We start from the raw sequence: 20,668 nt of genomic DNA, 5'->3' as shown, positions 1-20,668 counted from the left end.
TGATTGTCAGGGCAAGACTCTTCCAAAATTCGTTAGTTTTGCAGACTCAAAAAAACTCATTTTTTTTTTTCTAAATTGGTGCTACACATTAGAAATATTAAGCTTCATTGCTTTAATTCTGTATTCCCTCCTTTTATATGAATTTACCTTATATACCACAAACATTTAAATTTAGAGAATTCATTTTCATTACAGCACCTCTTGCCAGGATTTTGCAGCTTTTTACCGGAGCTTGCAAGATCCCCTCTGGCCAGAAATATGCATCCTTGTCCCCGTGTTCACAATCTTATATTTAGTCCTTGCCAACGGGCCGTTCAGGTTGCTCCAAATCAAATAAACTCTGAAGCCCACACAGTAAGTATTAGATCATTACTGAGCAGGCGGTACACAGGCTGGAGGTGCAAACAAAACTCAGGGCAAAAGGGAATCACCAAGCCTGAAATTAGACACAGAGGTAATTCAATTACCGCAAAGGGGGAAAAAACACAAGACAAGGAGTCAAAGTAGCTGAAGTTAAATACCAGCTCTGTCACTTACGGTGTGACCTTGGTCAATCCCCAAGAGGACTTTAGACCTCAACTATAACCTTGGAATAATAGATGACACCAGGTGACCAGGTAAGAAGGCATGCGTTCCCCAGAAATGCTCCTGAGTTTCTGTAAAAAGACAAGATTTAGAGTTTCACTGCCTGGGGCTTAATTCCAGCTCTAGCCGTGTGATCTTGGGCAAGCTACTTAACCTCTCTGTGCCTTCAGTTTTTGGAGAGTAATTGCTGCTGCCTCACCCTGAGGTGGGAATTTAAAGAGTTAATGCATATAAACCATTGAGCAGTCTATGGCATAGAACTGCAACCCTCAGTAAACACTGGTTTCTATTACCATGTGCCAGGCATCCTTGCTTAAAGGAAGTCATAATACATTATCTCCCATGGTCTGGTCCAAGTTGGAGACTCCCTTAATTTTAGTTAAGTTTTGCTTTCTCGTTTTCATTTCTTTCCTTAGTACTAAGAAAATTTCTTGAAAATTGGAGTTTATTATCACAAAGAGGTTGCTTGCCTGTCATTGCAAGCTCTCTCTCCCCTGAGAAATAGCATGCATGGGTGCCAGTGGGAAAGATCTCTAGAGCAATTGCTGTGTCACCGAGAACTAACTACATGGCATCAGGAAGGAGAGCAAGGATAGGTACACTGAAATCAGAGAAGTTTTCATAAACTTCTTGCTTGAAATAAGACAAGGAGTGGAAAAGACCAAGAAAGAGTTTCCTGGTGGGCCCAGGCTAAAGACTCAGTGTTGTCACTGCTGTGGCTCAGATTAAATCTTTGTCCCAGGAATTTTCCTATACCATAGCCAAAAAACAAAAGGAAAGAAAAGACGAAGACAGCATTTTGGTTACTCTTTCAGTGAATCTACTCTTTATCGAAGAGCTTCATGGGTGAGGAACAAAAAACAGGTTTAATGGACTCTAAAGACTCTTTGAAAATGCTGTTGTGGCAGCTTTCCTAATTCAATATTTTATAGCCATGGCTACAAACCATTTGCCAGCTTCACAAACCTCTATCCTTCTGATATGTTCCTCTCCTTCAGAAAATGTCTTCACTGAAGGCTTCATGTTTTCCATAAAAGACATACTTTTTTGGCTTCTCATCACCAAATGTACAAATTTACCTTTGTTACTTTCCCTTCTCTCTTTTACTTGTGTACATCATTCATAAATGGAAAAGCTGCCCCTCATTCTTACAAAGGCAAAGCCTGTGTAATAAACCCCATCCTGTCTCCCCGCTCTAGTTCTCCCGTATTTAATTATCCTTATTCTTTCCTGTGGCCACAAGCTGCCCCTTTCTACTGGTTCCTCCACTTCAGCATATAAACTTAATCAAAGGTTTCAAGCTGTCAAACGGAAGAGGCAAAAAAAAGAAAAGAACAAATTCTCCCTCAGTCCCACACACTTCTCTAGCTTTCTCATCTTGCCAAAAGCCACAATTCTCAAAGTAGTTATCTTCAATTACCATAGCCGTTTCTTCACTTCTCTTTTTCATGTTAACTCATTCAATGCAGTCTTCTGTTCCACTGAAACTGTTCTTGCAGAGATATCCAATGATCTCCACCCATATCTCTAAATCCAACAGACTCCTTCTCGGTTTTTATTTTGCTTGACCTCGCACTGACATTTGACCTCATTAACCACTTCTCCTTTAAACACACACACGCTTTTTACTCAGTGTCAGCACACCACGGACTCCCGCTTTCCCACCTACTTCTGTAGTTGTCTAGCCCAGGTCTCTTTGTGACTTGTCATTTGGTACCTGTTTTTCAAGTACTGAAATTTACCAGCACTATCCCCAAGACACTGTGCTCATCTCTTTTCACACCTCCCTAAGTGATCGTCCATCCATCCATGGCCTCAGTAAATCTCACCTCTAGTTCAGAATGACCTTGCTGATTTTCAGACCCATATACCCAAATACATGGTCCACATCTCTATTTGAGATGCCACAGTGGCATCTCAAAAATCAAGTTTTCCAAGACTAATCACAGCATTTCCATTGACAGGTGTCCAAGCCAATACTTGGAGAATAATCCTTAACTCCACTTGCTTACTTCTCACATCAATTTACAATCCCATAATTTCAATTTCCTCATTTATCAGCTCAAACATCATTTCCTGGAGCTCCCGTTGTGGCTCAGCATGTTAAGAACTCAACATAGTGTCCCTGAGGATGCAGGTTCGATTCCCATCCTCACTCATGGTGTTTAAAGAGCTGGTGTCACCGTAGATGCAGTGAAGGAAGCAGATGCAGCTCGGATCCAGTGTTGCTGTGGCTGTGGCTGTGGATTTGACCCCTAGCTGGGGAACTTCCACATGCTGCAGGTGTGGCGGTAAAAAAAACAAAACAAAACAAACAAACAAACCAAAAAGCAAGCAAACAAATGGACAAAAATATAATTGCCTCAGAAGAGTCTTTCTTGGATCCAAAGATAAAATTAGCCCCCCCCCCACACACACACAACATTGTCCCATACATAGCTTTCCCTGCATCTCCAACTCTATTACCTATAAATCCAAAGCACCATGTCCTTCTGCTCATCTTCACACTCATACTAGAATTTATGAGTCTTCCCCACTAAGCAACTTGGGTTTCATGGACGGCTGGCCTCAAAAACCTGTTCTGTTCATCCAATCTTCCCTCTGCAGATGACAATGCAGAGCATGAACTACCTGAGGCCAAAACAGAGCATGTGACACTGAACACACACACACACACACACACACACACACACACACACACGACTTCAACTCATACTGCAGTAATAGTGACCCATAAATATGTCTTTGCAACTAATGGCTGTGTGATTTTGCTCACTTTGGCACACCCTCTACCGCTGCTCAGCAACCAGGTCACCTTCTCCAAAAAGCCACTTCTCACATCTGAGCCACTCAAGCAATAATATTCTTCTCTTCTTTGTAGCCCCCAAATCCCTTCATTCCAACCATAAATTGGTACACAGCCTTGGCTTCAAGTCTCTCTTGCTACAGCAAACTTTCCTTGTTATGTTTGATTTTTCTTTCATCTAGCAGAGAGCCAGGTGCAAAAGTACTCTATTTATTTATTTCCTTAGGTTGAAAAACTGGAAATGATACCAGTCATTAGTCTAAAAAACTAAAAATAAAAATTTTGATCTCTTTTTTTCATGAAGTTGTTAGAACTTTTAAGAATTTTTTTAAAAACTCAATAAGAGACTATTAATGAGCCAAGGATAATATCACATAGCTGCTGAGGAGAAAAAAAAAAAAAGGTTACATTATTCTTTACTAGAAAATGGAAGAAATGCTAACTAGTATGAAAAAAAATAAGATAAACACTTACTGTTAGTAATTATGTGAAAAAATAAACAATATGACAATTCTCTTAGGCTTTTTCTAAAAACCCATATTGGGAAGTATTTGAAGAAACTCTGGAGAAAATTCAGGGGAAACATCGCATTGATAAATAATATGAATGGCCCGATGATATTAGAAATAATTTAGCATTGTCTCAAAGTAGGACAAAAAAAAACATAAAGTGTTATATGGTTGGGTCTATTGGTGAGAAATCATATAAGAATTACCTTCTTCCTTTGTGCCAAGTTGTTGGCAACTACTGATGATTTTGTTGAAGAAAACCATGTAATATTACTATGATTGAACTCCAAACATGTACTTAGATTATATTATAATATACGTTAATAATAGAAAATTATGAAATAACCTCTTTCAAGAGTTTTCTGTCTGGCTGGTGAGACACAAAAGTAAAGAAATAACTTCAGTAGACTTGTTTCTATGAGTAAAAAATAATAACACAGAGGTGAAAGGGTAATGAATGATAAGGATAAATGGTTCAGGAGAACTTCATAAGGAAAGTGGTGATCCTTGAGTAAAGGACTGAGATTTGTTTAGATGTTTTATTTACAAAAGTAACACATTTTAATTGGGAAAAAATTGACGAGTACAAAATAAAATAATACCTGTGATCTAATACTACCACCTAGAGTGATGCACAATAAAATTTCAGATTTTTTCCCCATTATTTTCTATCTAATATTCTTTATATCATTGGGTTAACACTATAACTTTTGCTGTTTTTTGAGAGCACATGGAATAGGTATTTAACAATGTATGAACTTGAAATATTTTAGTAAATTTTTTTTTTTAATTTTCCCACTGTACAGCAAGGGGGTCAGGTTATCCTTACATGTATACATTACAATTACAGTTTTTCCCCCACCCTTTCTTCTGTTGCAACATGAGTATCTAGACATAGTTCTCAATGCTATTCAGCAGGATCTCCTTGTAAATCTATTCTAAGTTGTGTCTGGTAAGCCCAAGCTCCCGATCCCTCCCACTCCCTCCCCCTCCCATCAGGCAACCACAAGTCTCTTTTCCAAGTCCATGATTTTTTGCAAACATGATTTTTTTTTTTTCTTTTTCTTTAGGGTTGCATCTGTGGCATAGGGAAGTTTCTGGGCTAGGAGCTGAATTGGAGCAGCAGCTGCCAGCCTATGCCACGGCCACAGCAATGCCATTTCTGAGCCACATCTGTGACCTACACCACAGCTTGTTACAACGCCAGATCCTTAACCCAATGAGTGAGGCCAGGGATCGGTCCTGAATCCTCAAGGTCACTAGTTGGGTTCTTAACCCGCTAAGCCACAATGGGAACTCCAAAAACATAATTATAGAAGCTTCATTTTAAATTATTTATCCTAATACACTAGACCATCCTCTAGCAGTGTGATTTTTTTTTCTGCTTTTAAGTATCCGAAATACAGTTATTACAAACCCAATTCTAATAAATAGTTGTCATCATAAATCTTTCTCATCGTTTAAAATGAGAATTTGACATAAAAATGGCAGAGGAAAAAATCTGATCTTTCTAAAAAGATGAACAGAGTTTTCACTGAATAATCAGCATTCAATACTTGCCTGATGACAAGATAGGCATTTTAGACCTCAAAGAACATGTACAAATGTATACACTATTGACACACAGTAGGGGTTTAAAGCTCTCGTGTACATGGTCTTGTTAACGATAAGTCAGGTGAGGAGCAAGGGGGGAAGGAGGCTAAAAATCTAGGGAGGAAGCAGATGATGAATATGCTTTTATTCCATGATCAGTAACTTATCTTTTATCCTGAAGCTATGGAAATTCAATAAGTGTTTGCTCAATGTAATTGATTTACTCACTGAGGAAGAATTTGCTTCCTTAGTAAATAAGACTAGTAATGGGATAGCTAGTGAAGACCCAGCTGAAAAATACCCTCTCTTCAGGAAGCATACCTTATCTTCCTAGCTGAACTTAGAGGAAGCTCTCTTCCAACTCATTCAGGACTTCCAATTAGTTAATTAACCCCCCCAAAAAAATCTGATAGTCACAAATATATTTTACATGCTACACGCCTATTGAGTGTTAATGTACTTTGAAACTTAGACAACCGCTTCAATTACAAACTTCTATTTACAGCCAGTCTTTTCTTTGACTGGTGATCTACTGATTAGAAGTCTATCTTCTGACTCTTTGCATAAAATACATCCATAATTCATAATAAATGATGCCCCTTTTTTATTTCTTCAAGATATAGCAAAATGTTTTAAGATGTGCGAAGCACTCTAAATGCAGTGAAAATGCTTATCCTCGACAATTTTTATCAGTCTTATGTTTTATGAACATTTCCAGCTTTCAAAATTTCTACTTCTAATTCAATAGCAGATTTTTCTTCTCAACCCATGTATCAGTTAGTTCTTTAAAAAGGCATTCCACTTAGATTTCTTTGTAAAAATAAATTTCATTTAAAATTCATGTTCCTTAGTTTACTTAAAATTGAATGATTTGAGTCATCATATTAGTGAAACTGGCTTAATCGGGTTTTGGTTTACTTAACAGCATAATCAGATTTACAAATCAGCTCTTAGTAAGAATTTAACACAGATGGAGCCATCGGAAGGGCAAGGGTGTTAGAGAGCAGGGTGTTAGCTTTTGCTGTAGATGCCAGTCTGCCTCACACGGGGAATGGAGACACCAGTTGACACCTCTTAAGTGGAGTTCTGTCAAGAGAGCTTCTACTGTTATCTCTCTTTTTTCCAAACTTCCGAAGTCCTTTATCTGAAACTCTCATCACCATCTACTCAAATATATAATTACTTAGGTACATGATTTTTCCCCTTTGAAAAAAATTACATTTCTGGTTTTTATTTATGTTCAGCTAATGGAAGCTTTCATTAAAATTTTATCTTATTGTTAGTAAAGCTAAAACGGTTGAAGTAAATCTAATTGGACTTCAAAAACTATAAATATGGGTGTTTCCACTGTGGCTCTGCAGGTTAAGAACCAGACATAGTCATCATGGGGATGAGGGTTCAACCCCTGACCTTGCTCATTGGGTTAAGGATCTGGAGCTGCTGCAGGCCATGGCGTAGGTCACAGATGCAGCTCGGATCTGGTGTTGCTGTGGCTGTGGTGTAGGCTGGCAGCTGCAGCTCCAGTTCAAGCCCTCACCTGGGAACTTCCATACGCCACAGGTGCAGCTCTAAAAAACAAAACAAACAAAAACCCATAAATATTGTTTATATTGATAAAGACATTATATGCATCCTGTTACTATTTGTGGGGGTTTCCCCACAAGTACTTGAATCATTTAAACTCATCTATGCAATCAGTGTTTATAAACTACAGATTTTTATGGCTCAGTGAAGTAATATTTTTTCAGTGTAATGACCTCCAAAAAAATAATTCAGAAAATGTCCTAGGACAATTGAGACCAGACAGCCCTAGGCTGCTGGTTCTCTCTTTGCATATCCCTGCCTTGTGTATTCCCCATATTTGCTGCTCTTATTGCAAAGGACAACTTTAACCAGTTTGCCTGACTTGAGGGACTTGACCCACAGCAGACACCATCGGATGACAGAAAGATAGAAGGAGACGGTGCCCAGAGAAATTTGACCCCTTGTCCCACTCTATCTCACCAGCAAAGTTTTAGTAGTGGCCATTGTCCCTTGACAACTCCTGTGAGGCAGTCTAGTTCTCAGAGGCTAGACCCCCCAGGCCCCAACCCCCAGACTCCTGAAAAACCATGTCCTCTTCCTGTCCCATAAGATTGGGGTTTCAGCTTCTTTACGGAGCTCAGCATCCTTTTTTTTAGTTCTCTTAACCCCACCCACACTTCTGCAAATAGTCCCTCGACCAATTTTCCTTTAGATATGCATTCTGTTTCTTGCCAGGACTCTGGCTGATACAACTACCAGATATTCCTCTATAAATGTTCACATTAAGTTTCTGTTTGTTTTTTGTTCTTCTTGTGTTTTTGTTTTTGTTTTTTTTTTCCTATATGACTTGTGTTGCATAAATCCTGGGTCTAGCTGAGAGCCTAGAGGTAAAAGTCCTCTGGGCCTTTAATAAAACTTGAAAAATGATTTGATAATACTTATCCTACTTCTCCAAAATGTAGCATATTTCTACCCTTTAACCCAGAAATTCACCACTTAGGCTTTATCATTTAGTATAACTGCCTAAATGTTTAATGATACATCTCAGGGATCACAAACTTAAGGGCCCATGAGGGTCAGGCAAGTACTGTAAATGAGGAGAGCTGGCCAAGTGCAAGGTGATAGAAAGGGCAGGAAGTGTAGCAGGTGAAATAGATATAAATTTATAACTGCAGGAGTCTCAACTCTGTCAAGAGTTGTTATTACAACTCAAGAAATAGACCTAGTGGTTATTGATCTTTAGAATTTTTTTTTAAGAGAAGCCGAAAATCTGAATTTTCATTTAAATTCTCTTGATTTACAAATGCTGAGTCATTTTTTTTCTTTTTTCTTTTTTCTTTTTTTTTTTTTTGTGAATGTTTAAAATGATTTGGAGCCCAAACCAGATGACTCTGTACTCTTAATGGGACCCTCAGGGGGTCAGTTACTGAATACTGGTGGCTGTATAAGAATGTTATTGGCTGCATTATTTGAAATAGCAAATATTTAGAAACAAACCAAATAACATTCATGAGATAGACTTTAAGACATCTACCTCCAAGGGACTAATTTGCTGCAATTAAAAGGACAAGGCAGATCCATAGGTATGAACCCCAAAGGATATTCTATGTGTAGTTGACTTATTTTTATCATTTGGAGAATAATATGAAGGTAATGATCTAATATCTTTATAGGGTTCGTGCAATTGTGTGGGCATGAATAACAAACAATCTAGAAACATACACATCATACTGTTGGCAGTGATTTAATTATGGTCGGTGGCAATGGAGAGAACAGAGGTGTATTTATCTTTTTATGTCTTCTTTTCATTAATCTTTTACATTGAGATTATACTATACGTGTTAATGAAAATAAAAATAAGATTAAGCTAAGAGTTTCTGAAGCCATATTGGTTACCAAATAGCTTTGGAGCATTTTTGTTCGTCGTGAACTGGAGCAAAAAAAATGGTTAATAGTCAATAAATATTGCCTCTTAGGTTGTACCAGGCACATCTCTAAGAGATGTTCATATATTAACTCTTCAGAAGTAGCTACTATTATTTTCCCCAGTTAGCTGCTGAGAAAACTTAGGTCCAAAAAATCTAAGTGACTTACCTGAAGTCACACATGGCCTACATCCCACGCAATAAGTGTTGTAATACATGGGAGCCGTTGGGCTTTTTGTGTACATGAGCGATCATTAGGGACTGTACCCTATTTCAGCTCAGTGGACCCTGGACAATCGCAGTGCCTGGCACACACTGAGCACTCAAGACAACTTACTAATTATGTACAGAAAAAATCAAGAACATGATTTTCAATAGGAAATAAAATATAACTTAAGAATAATCCTCCCCATTTCTGAGAGTAGCTGAGATCAGAAAGCTGATCATTCCTGAGAATGGAAAAATTAAAACATCATCACTGATGTGTTACTTCAAAGGAAAACAGTTATGTCCAAAAAAGTCAAAGCAACCCTGTCCTTCTTCCTACGAGTTGTACCATCATGGAATGTTGCCTCCAGCGAAAATGTTTTGTTTTATTGCTTATAAAACAGAACCACCAACAGTGTGCAGAGACTAGAGATAGTGATTATGGTCACCAGATCTCTTAACTTTCTTAACGTCCTTGTTCATCTCAAGATGTATTTCCCCAAAAACAATTCTTACATTTTATGGGGTTTTCAAATTGCAAACTACTACATTAGTCCATTTTTAGAGTAAAATACTGCTCTTATACAAGCATTCCTGTTACACCCTACAAATTCTGAGACAACATGCTGGAAAACATATTTTTTGTGGCCATCAATTTATAGGCAAAAATGTGAAAAGCCTAAAAAGAAATGCTTCATAACACATCTCTAACTCCTGGCATTTGACGAAATTAAGTTACGGAGTTTAACCAAAGGGGAAAATATTTCTAAATTGAATCTATTTGTGATATACTGGTTTAAAATGCAAAACTGCCAACATATTCTGTTTACTCCCTTGGCATCTGTTGCATCTGCCAAGTGGTGGCCAAAAATTAGAGCAGACTTAACTAATTAGAAGGGTCCCCATCTGGTAGCTGAACTTCTTGTTTATGCTTTCTTTACATTCTAAGTATGGAGATTCGAACCAGAATTTTTGTGGTTTGTAGCAAAGGAGACTCTCTGGCCAGCCTACTTGCTATCGCCCTGCTGAGCTGAACTTGGCGCAGATGGAAATGTTCTCTCTATTTTATGGTCTTTCTTCCTATGTTCCTTTTGGGATGAATCATCTCTGCCACAAGAGTTTCCATTGTCCCCAGAACACTTTCTCAGTGATTTTTATCTCTGTGGGACTAGATCTAAGATGAGGAGTACTTCATTGACAAATAAAACTTCCAAATGGAATCTATGCTTTAGTAAAGCCAATGCTATCTTTCCTAGGGATAAAATTCAAGGACACGATTAAAGAAAAACATCATAGGGTAGTTGATTTCTTTGTGGTTTTAATTTAATTGTTGTGAATATAGTTTCATAATAAAGCAAACTCCCGGCAGAATCAGGCAGCAATTACAGACTCAGGCTTTGATTAAGGACGTCTATGGAAACTTTGGCCCTGCCTGCTCCTAGTTGTGTGTTCTTCAGCAAATTGGCCTAACTTTGCTAAACCTCAGTTTCCTCATATGCACATTTAGCATAATATTTTAAGTTCTGCTTCATAGTATGATGGGAATACATCGGTATGTGGCAGAAAGAAAACTGGAAAATAGACACTTAATTTTTTAAAAGACTAATAACTAATAGTCTTTTCAATTTAATGCATGTTGCACCATTTGGTCATTTTGAAATGTGGTTATTTTGTAATATTTTTAAAATTTCTCTTAGAAGTATTTGATTTCCCTGAACATAATTTAGGCAATATCAGAAGACGATTAGAAATATGCAGGGTAGCAGAAGAAGGCAAGCATGAAATTAATATATTATTAAGAAGTTAGAATGACTCTATTCAGTTTTCCACACTCTGCCTATATTCCAACATTACTTTTTCCTTTAAGTAGACAAGAAGTGATAGCAAATTTGAAAACAAACTTCCTTGGAGAACTTGAGGAGTTGCTCAACATCTGAGAAGAACATATTATGTGACAGCACTGTTTTAAGCCCTGGAAATAAAAAGATGCTGAAGAAATGTTCTTTGTTTTCAAAAAGTTCACAATGTTTTGAGGGAGTATATGAATACTTAAGTTTCTGTGTAAATAACCCCAAGTCTGTGTTACAGTGTCTGGGAACCTATTCTAGGAGAAGTGACTTCTGAGATAAAGTTTAAAGGGTTCGTAGAAGTTAGTGGAGCTCCACTCAGTAGTGATGATTGAAAGGCATTCCAGTTAAAAAGAGCATTGGGAGCTCAACCATGGGAGTGGAGTTGATCAATAGTATGATGCTTTTCGGGTTAAGACAGCAGTTTAAAAATGCTGAAACTGGAGTGTCTGTTATGGCTCAGCAGGTTAAGAACTCAACATAGCATCCATGAGAATGTGGGTTCGATCCCTGGCCTCACTCAGTGGGTTAAGGACTGGGGTGTGGCCTCAAGCTGTGGTGTAGGTCACAGATGTGGCTCTGACCCAATGTTGCCATGGCTGTGGAGTAGGCTGGTAGCTGCAGCTCCAATTCAGTCTCTAGCCTGGGGAACTTCCGTAAGCCACAGGTGCAGCTGAAAACAGAAAAAAATAAAATGAAAATAAAAAATAAATAATAAATAGAATTGCTGAAACTTTAATGTGCGTGGCAGGCAGCACAGAGAGAGAGAGATGGGAAAGGTGGCAGGGACGAATTGCAGAAGTCTTCATGTCAAAGTTCATCCTACAATTGTAATGAGAATCTACTGAAGAGGTTAAACCAATCAAGTAGCATCAACAGATTTTCATTTTCAGGGACTCAGCAGCATTGAGGACAGGTTGAAGGAGTATTCAAGATGAACTTTTGAAGTTCTTGCATTAGCTCAGGAAACACAATCTCTGCTACGGCAGTAATAGTTGGACTAGAGTAGTTAGATCTCCAAAAAAATGGAGTAAACTACGAGGCCCCCTTAATGAATCAGATCTGGGCAGAGCTAACATGGTGAGGGAGGAGGAGAAGTTTGTAGGTGGGTGACTCAGGGGGATGGTGAGGCCACCCATTCACTGCACTAGAAAAGAGAGGAAGAGCAGCCAGTCTGAGCAGGAGGAGGGAGTTGGATTGAGTCTGGAGGGCCTATTGCACATGGGGTCATGGGGAGGCGCAAGTTCCCAGCAAATTAGTGGTAATTAAAACCACGTGAATGAAAGACACTAGCCAGAAAATGTGTAGAATGAGAAAAAGAGTAGCCCAAAGTCATAAACACAGGGAGAGTGGGAAATGAACTTTTAATGAGCCAGAAGAGGAAGGAGAGCCCATAAAGGTACCAGAGAAGGGATGGTCGGAGAGGAGAGCCAAGCTAGAAGAGAATCACAAAAGTCAAAAACAAAATATTAGAGGGAGCGCAACAGCGACAAACACCTAATGGAGATCCCCTAACACAAGAACCAAAATGTGCAGTGAGTTATCCTGAACTTCAGTCAAATAAACTTGGATTCAAATCCCTCTTCCACAACTGTCATGTGTGTAACTTTGGACAAGTTTCCAAATCTGTAAAAATGATGCAGTGTATTTCCCTCTGATGTTTATTGGACAATGTAACAATAAATAGAACAATGTAAGAAAAGCACCTAGCACAGTGCTAGGCAGAGAGTAATATAGTAATCCCTAGATAGAGGCAAATAGTTTGATTATTTTCCCCTAAAATGTTAGTACTATAAAATGATTCCATAGTTTAAATTTTCTAGTCAACGAATTAAAAATATGGTCTTTACATGATTGCTGCACTATGAGAACTGTATGTTAATTGATCTCCCAAATACTTGGTATATACCTGAGCATATACATTAATGAATGAGGCATAATTAATCTGGCAATTCATGGTCACTTCATATAATTACAGGTCTAACATTTCATCAATTTAGGTAATGCCTTTAAATATAATGGAAATTACAAAATTGTAATCAGGATTTGATGGAGCTTTGATGGGGGATTTATCACATTATATGCAACAAATTTTATATACTCTACACTAGAAATAGTTCCCTTGCCTGTCCAAATCCTCTATTCTCAAACCCATAAATTTGGATGCAAACTACCTGTCATAGTTGCTCTCAGAAAGAAGTCAAGCAGAAAAAATCATGAAATGTACAAGTACTAAAAGGAGCCACAGAATACAGTAAAGGTACAAACACAATTTGAGTGTTACCAGATCAAATGCATTATGCTAGCTTCTCTAAGTTACCCAAAAGAACCCTGTCCTCAAGAAACATACCTTCTAGTAGCAGAAACATGGTATTTCAGAAGACGAAGAAGTCAGATTTCCTGTTGTGGTGCAGTGGGTTAAGAATCTGACTGCAGCAGGGGTTCGATCCCCAGCCCTGCACAGTGGGTTAAGCATTGTCACAGCTGTGGCATTAAGTCAAAACTGGGGCTGGGATTCAATCCCTGGCCAGGGAACTTCCACATGCTACAGAAGCGGCCAAAAAAAAAAGAAAGAAAGAAAGAAAAGAAAAGATGAAGAAATCGTATCATCATGAGCCCTCAGAAAAAGCTTCAAAAGGAAGGTTTTATGAGGGATGAAATATTAAATAAAGAATAAACTTGCAATAAGTTGACTCATTCAGAAAGATGCATTTTGTGTCTGTGTTGGGCTTTGATTTCAAGGTTGAGAACTTAATGGCAAATAAGAATTCATCCGGTCCAATGACTTGTTTAAGCATCAGTTGAATCAATCTAGAGAGAGGGAGCCACCCATCCAAGCATCTAAGGCTTTCCACTGAGTTAACAAACAGTAAAGTAAAAGAGAAATTTAAATATGTTAACTACGGTATTTAAAACTATCTTGCAATAAGAATAACAAAGACTTGTCAGTAAAATTATAACTCATTTGATATCATTACACTTGACACAGTTTACATCCTTCTTACTATTTCACTGCAATACCCTTTATACAATCTGTCAAAATAAAATTAATAATGTCTGGCCCAACAACCTAACTTTCGGTGTGACCTCTGTTATGCTCCTTACGTAGTAGCCTGAGCCATTCTTAATTCCTATGGGAAATAATCATTGTATAATAACTTTTTTTAAAGAAATAACAGACTTTGACAAGCAAGGGGTGACTGTGGACAGGCACCTTCTAGACCCACAGCAGGTCATCACATCTTTCCAATGTGGAGGCAACTGTGTTTACACCAATGAACTTCCATCTAGGAAGAGAGTAATTGGTTCTGCCTTTCTGATTTCTTCAGGGTTTTTTGGATGTCATGATAGGAGTTGCTATCAATATTTAAGGAAGCAAACCCAGAATTCTCATTGTGTTGCAGCATAAACGAATCCAACTAGGAACCATGAGGTTGCGGGTTCGATCCCGGCCTCACTCATTGGGTTAAGGATCTGGCATTGCCATGAGCTGTGGTTGTAGGTCGCAAATGTGGCTCAGATCCCTCTTGGCTGTGGCTGGCAGCTGTAGCTCTAATTTGACCTCTGGCCTGGGAACTTCCATGTGCTACGGGTGTGGCCCTAAAAAAAAAAAAGCAAACCCACAGTTATTTAGACATAGCACTGGCATAACTGACTGCTCATCACTGAAACAACAAAATTAAGACATTCTGCAATAAGATTCAAAAATCTCTGGTAAAAAGTATTTTGGGGTGTGTTTTTCTTATTTTTTACAATGTGATGTTTTGAAAATTCTAGATAATTAAAAAATAATCATGAAAGAGTATACTAAACCACATCCAGTTGACACTTTTGTATATGAAAAACAATTTCATCTAGTCCAACCTAATATATAACCTGGAAAACATCACAGCTAATAGCAAATATAATAACAAACCCAGGTAACCAGCTCCAGAGAAAGAAATAAGACCTAAATATCCATCTATAGATGAATGGATTAAGATGTGGTACATATACACAAGGGAATACTACTCAGCCATAAAAAGTATGAAATAAAGCTATTTTAGTGGCATGGATGCCACTAGAGATTCTCATACTAAGTGAAGTAAGTCAGAAAGAGAAAGAGAAATATCATATGTTATCACTTATATGTGGACTCTAAAATATGGCAAAAAGGAACCTATCTACAAAACAGAAACAGACTCAAAAGACATGGAGAACAGACTTGTAGTTGCCAAGGGGAGGGAAGAGGGAGTGGGATGGACTGGGAGTTTGGGGTTAGTAGATGCAAACTGTTACATTTAGATAAGCATCCAGCATTGTTGTGAGCTGTGACAGGTCACAGACATGGCTCAGATCCTGCGTTGCTGTGTAGCTCCCATTCCGCCCCTAGCCTCCTAGCCTGGGAACTTCCAGCCCTAAAAAAAAAAAAAAAAAATGGATAAGCAATGAGGTTCTACTGTGTAGCACAGGGAATATATCCAATCTCTTGGGATAGAAGATGATGAGAGATTATAAGAGTAAAAGAATGTATATATGTTCTTTGGCCACTTTGCTGTACAGCAAAATTTGGTACAACATTGTAAATCAACTATACTTTAATAAAAATATAAATAATAAAAAAGTAGACCTTACTGGTGTGATTGAGCCCCTTGCCAAAACAGCTAAATCCCTCTGTTAAATGGATGCACATCCTTACCTGTACACCACTTTCTGATCTCAATCCCACGTCCCCATCTTCATGATGATTATCTTAAACATTCCTTTTTTTATTTTTGGCTTTTTTTTTTTTTTTTTTTTTTTGCTGGGGGGGTGGGCTCACATTGTTGTTGTATCAGAGACATATGGAATTTCCCAGGCTCAAGGCTGAATCAGAGCTGCACCTGCCAGCCTACACAACAACCACAGCAACACAGGATCCCAGCTGTTTCTGTGACCTACACCACAGCTCACAGCAATGCCAGATCCTTAACGCACTGAGTAGGCCAGGATTAAAACCCGAATCCTCAAGGATTATAGTCGGGTTCATTACCGCTAAGACACAATGGGGAACTCCCTTATAAACATTCTTTATATTTGATTAACAGTGACCTCCTGGCCATTCTTGCACAAGTTTCCTTGAGCACAAGACTTCCCCTAAGATAATACTAAGGACAGAAGGTGCTGGCTTATTGTGTATATATACCTCTGCCTCCCTGGATTTTGCTGATGGTTCTCCAGTGTGGTTGTTATAATTTATAGTCTCACCGGCCAGCTAAAATTTCACACGACTCCACATGCACCAACACATTATTACCAGACTTCTTAGTTGTTTCCAGCGTGAAGGGTGTAAAATGGTCTGTCACCATGGATTTAATCTGTGTCTTCATGCTCACTAGTACAATAATTTCCTTATTAAGTATAAGTATTGTAGTTTCCCAACTTGAGCATAAACTATATATTCACTCTGGGTTAATGAACTATCTGGGCATGTCTGCAGGCCTATAGAAGGGGGATCACTTGAAATCTATTTGAACATGAATCTTAGGAATCTCCTGGGAGAGAGAGAATTCCTGTGCACACACCTAGCATAAGGCCATTAGGTTCCTATCTAAGGGGAGAAAGTGAGTCTGGATATTGTTTAAGCTCGAAGCCAGTGGTTTGGACCGTTCACTTCTCAGGATTAGCCTCAGGGACTCATGAATGAATCCTTGAATGAGAAAAAAAAAAAAACAAAACGAAACATAGTCTTCTTTTGCTTTGTTTTGTTTTGAAGTCTCCCTTGATCAATTCTCTAAGACACTGGAAGAAATTCAAAGACACAAGACTTTGAAGCTCCAGCAGGAGAGCAAGCAAGCGTATGGCGAGTCTCACCCTTACAGTGTCTGCCATTTTTCTCGGTGTTCCCGCTCTGGACCTGGCCGGGCTTCTGCTGATCACTTCAGTGCCCGGTGGGCCTGTCTGCCGCTGAGCCCAACAAGGGCCAGGAGCAAACAAAGGCTCCTAACGTTTCTCCCACGGTTCTGTTCCAGATGTGAAACTATTTTGGCTTCTTCTCAGACTCCCCGGCTCTCTGCTTCCTCTTCTCGCTTCCATTGCCTCCCATCTTTAACGAGAAAACAAACCATCCCTTTACACATTTCACTGAAAAGAAAAAGGGAAGGAGAGGGCTCTGGGCATTGTGTTCCCACATGATCTGTTGTCTTTTTTTTTTTCCCCCTTGGCTTTGGTTTGTTGTCATTTCTGATATATGTGCCTAAATAGGCAAAACAGTCATTATATTGCATTAATGACGATAGATCTTAAGAGATTGAGAGTATGAAAGAACAAAGGGAAACAAAAGGAAAAATCGTAAAGCTTCATATTTTGCTTCTCTTTGTTTTTTCATTACACTTTATATTTAAGACCCCCCCCCCATATAGACTGTAAACTCTTTCAGTGCAGGTAGCATTCTTTGTCCTTTGTGTCCTGAGGTCCCACACCCGGCATCACACAGCCCCTATAGGAATTCGTGAACAGTAATATCTATCAACACTTAGAAGTTCACATAACAAGGTGGATATCTTGAAGAAGTAACTCTTACCCTGTTGGCCTTGCCTGAGATACACTGGTTGCTCTTAAATAAAGGAGTAACCCACATATTAAATTACATTTTTTTGGAAAGAAAGCCTGGTAAATGGACAAAATGTGATTATTTTTTACTTATAAAAATAACTATGAAAACATCAAGCAATTAAAAAATGCTTTCAAACAACAATGATAATGATAGCTACCACTTTGGAACATTATTATAAGCTAAGTACTAGTGTGTGTGTGTGTGTGTGTGTGTGTGTGTGTGTGTGTGTGTGTGTGTGTGTCTGTCTGTCTGTCTGTCTGTCTGTCTATCCCTATCTCCACTTTCTCCATTGCTCTCTCTCCCCCACCCCACCCCCGACACACACAGCCCAGACTTTCAGATCTCATCTGTCTGTGAATGCAAAACAAGATCCTTTAATCTCCCTTTAGTGCTACCTGTTAAATTATCTAGAAGTCTAGTCAGCTCCCAGGGTTCGCCACCCCAAATATTCTCAGGTTTTTCATTTGCAGAGTTGGTTACTTAGAATTGCCCTCAGCCCTACACCCATCCTTTTCCTGTCTACTCTTTAATGCTGGGACTAGGGTTTTGTAAACTACATTTCTCAGACTTCCTTGCCAACCAGCTTGCTGCCTTTTTGCCTGTCCTAAGAGGAGGGCCTGGCCGGTTCATAAGCAAGAGGAATGGAAAAGGCATGTTTCTCTCTCTCTCCTCTATGTTCTTTTCTGTCTTGAAGCTTCTAGCAGCAGCTCTCTCTAGAAGTTGCAGCAATTTCCCAGCAACCAGGCCTTTGCCTCAGTACCCCTCCCCCACAGTCTCTCACTGGGCTGACTGCCCTGTCCTGGTGCATGTCTCCTTTCTTGTTTCCCCGGCTATAGTAGCTGTTTCCTGCTATTATTTATCTCTGGATTACCTCACTTCCCCTTTTGACTTCCTCAGCCCTTTCAACACTGGATAACCAATTCCCTACATTAAATTCCCTCTGTTTGAAGCACTAAAAGTGCTTTCCATTTTTTCTGACTAGACCTTGGCTAAGGCACTTTATTAATCAGTCTCCTCAATCAGCGTGGGAACTCAAAACCATCCCTCCATATAAGAATCTGCAAATCATTGGTCATATATGCCTGTATGGTATACACACACACACACACACACACACACACACACACACACACATTTTTAGGGATTATCACACTAACAATTATCTCATGGTAGAGAACAGTTGCGGTTTTTACTCTCATTGTCCATGTATCATTTTATAAACTTTTCATTTTGAAAAAAATTCAAATCTGTTTTTTTTTTTGGCCATGCCTACTGCATGCAGAAATTCCTGGGCCAAGGATCAAACCCATGCTACAGCTATAACCAGAGCCACAGCTGTGACAAGGCCAGATCCTTAACCTGCTGAGCCACCAGAAAACTCCTCAAATATCTTAGAGGCACATAAATGTGTTATAAAATATTTATATTCATTAATCTGATTATATTAATTGGACACGATATGTAATATAAATAATAGGAGGTGAAATACCACACAAAGTAAAATCATGTGACCACAATGTACCTTTCTCACTGACTTAATAAATGTTTATAAAATTAATATTACTTTGTTAATTTTACATTATTATATTATTTGTCACATTGTCATTTCTTCAATTAAAGCATAAACTCTCTTAACTTTGTTCACTTCTACTCTAAGACATGCTTTCATGCATTAATCTGGTACCAATCGGAATACACTATAAATGAACAAAAGACTTTGAATCAAAAGAAAATAGAGCGCCAAATGTAAGATTGGTAATTACCTCTCCTGGGCACCTGTTTTTACTATAACTGAACAGCAGGATACTGCATGACTCCAAACAATGTCTAAAAGGAGGAATAAAGTAATTTCCACAGAACAAGTTAAAGATTGAGTGACTCCATTTTGCTGGTTTGTGTTGCAAACTTAATGCTATTTAAATGTATTTTTTATAGTGTGTTAATAACAGTAATAAAAAAAGAGGAAAAAATGACAACATACAGCTATGTTACAACAAGCAGATGGTGGCTGGAGATGGGCTGTTCTCCAACTGTTCCTATTCTTTTCTGATTCATGATCAGTAAAAGGAATAAACATTAGTGTTCCCCTGGTCTGCCATAACTTTCCAGATATATGGTTCAGAACCTCAGTATCTTACCAGAGCCAAATTCTATACAATAATTGTTTACCACTCTAAATTTAGAATTGCTAAGTAAATGGTGACTTAGAAAGTTCAGGATGTCATTCTTTTGGAATTATAGACAAAATTTGTCTTCTGCCTCCGTTAGGAAAGACTAACCAAAGGCAATAATTTATAGACATATTTTTTTAGCAAAGATATATTTTTATTCCTCTTAACATTTATTTGGTGAAAACTTGTTTTAATGAGCATCATAATGGAATAGATCAGTATTAAATATTTGTGTCTACGTTTGCAGTCTGGCTTATGGTATATTTTTGCTGACATGAATTGGCACTGATCTTTAAAATCCATTTGGGGACATATTTATATTTGGGGACATATTTAGTAAAACATACACCGTACATAAAATAGATTCACCTAATCATAATGAATTTGTGATCTGGTTTTAGCAGCTGATTTTACACCATGAAACTCAACGTCTTCTCTAATTATCTGTACAACATCTAGATTTTTTACATTCTTGATATCCCTTTATATATTAGGCCATTGCAAGAAAAACTGTGGCATGGAAGAAGTTGACCTTTTTTATCCTTATATCCTCATTTCTGGATATTTACTAGAATTGTATGTGTTACTCTTTGTCATCAACAGGCTCCTAAATTCCTCATGACCCTTCAGTTTCCATAAGGAAACCTACGTTGTGCATATAGTCTGATATAAATTCACACTAAAGTGTAAAGGACTGCTATGTGTATACCTATGATAACTCAGGGGCAAGTGGCAATAACTGAGCATAAAGCCTTAAGTCAGTCCCCTCTTCCATGACTACTGCTACTGTCTCAGTTCAAATCCTCAGTTCAAATCTCCTCTCATCTCTGACAATAGCCTCCAAACCATCTCCCTTTCTCCATAGCCTGGTGTCCCTATGATCCAAGTCAGACTACACCAGTGAAGTCTTTATAAAAGGAAGTGTTC

General features: G+C 38.4%; 1 long non-coding RNA gene across 2 annotated transcripts in view; it reads right to left on the bottom strand.

Moving 5' to 3' along the window:
* Positions 1–3,894, bottom strand: part of LOC110260234 — an 81,436-nt gene extending 77,542 nt beyond the window's left edge. For both annotated transcript variants that reach the window (XR_002343148.1, XR_002343147.1), the window contains exons 1-2: positions 2,006–3,894; positions 538–656 (exon numbers count right to left, since the gene is read on the bottom strand). This is a non-coding gene — a long non-coding RNA (uncharacterized LOC110260234). The remainder of the gene's footprint in view (positions 1–537; positions 657–2,005) is intronic.

Source organism: Sus scrofa, chromosome 4 (assembly GCF_000003025.6).
Source record: "Sus scrofa isolate TJ Tabasco breed Duroc chromosome 4, Sscrofa11.1, whole genome shotgun sequence".
Lineage (NCBI taxonomy): Eukaryota > Metazoa > Chordata > Mammalia > Artiodactyla > Suidae > Sus > Sus scrofa.
This window is presented reverse-complemented; position numbering and strand designations above follow the sequence as displayed.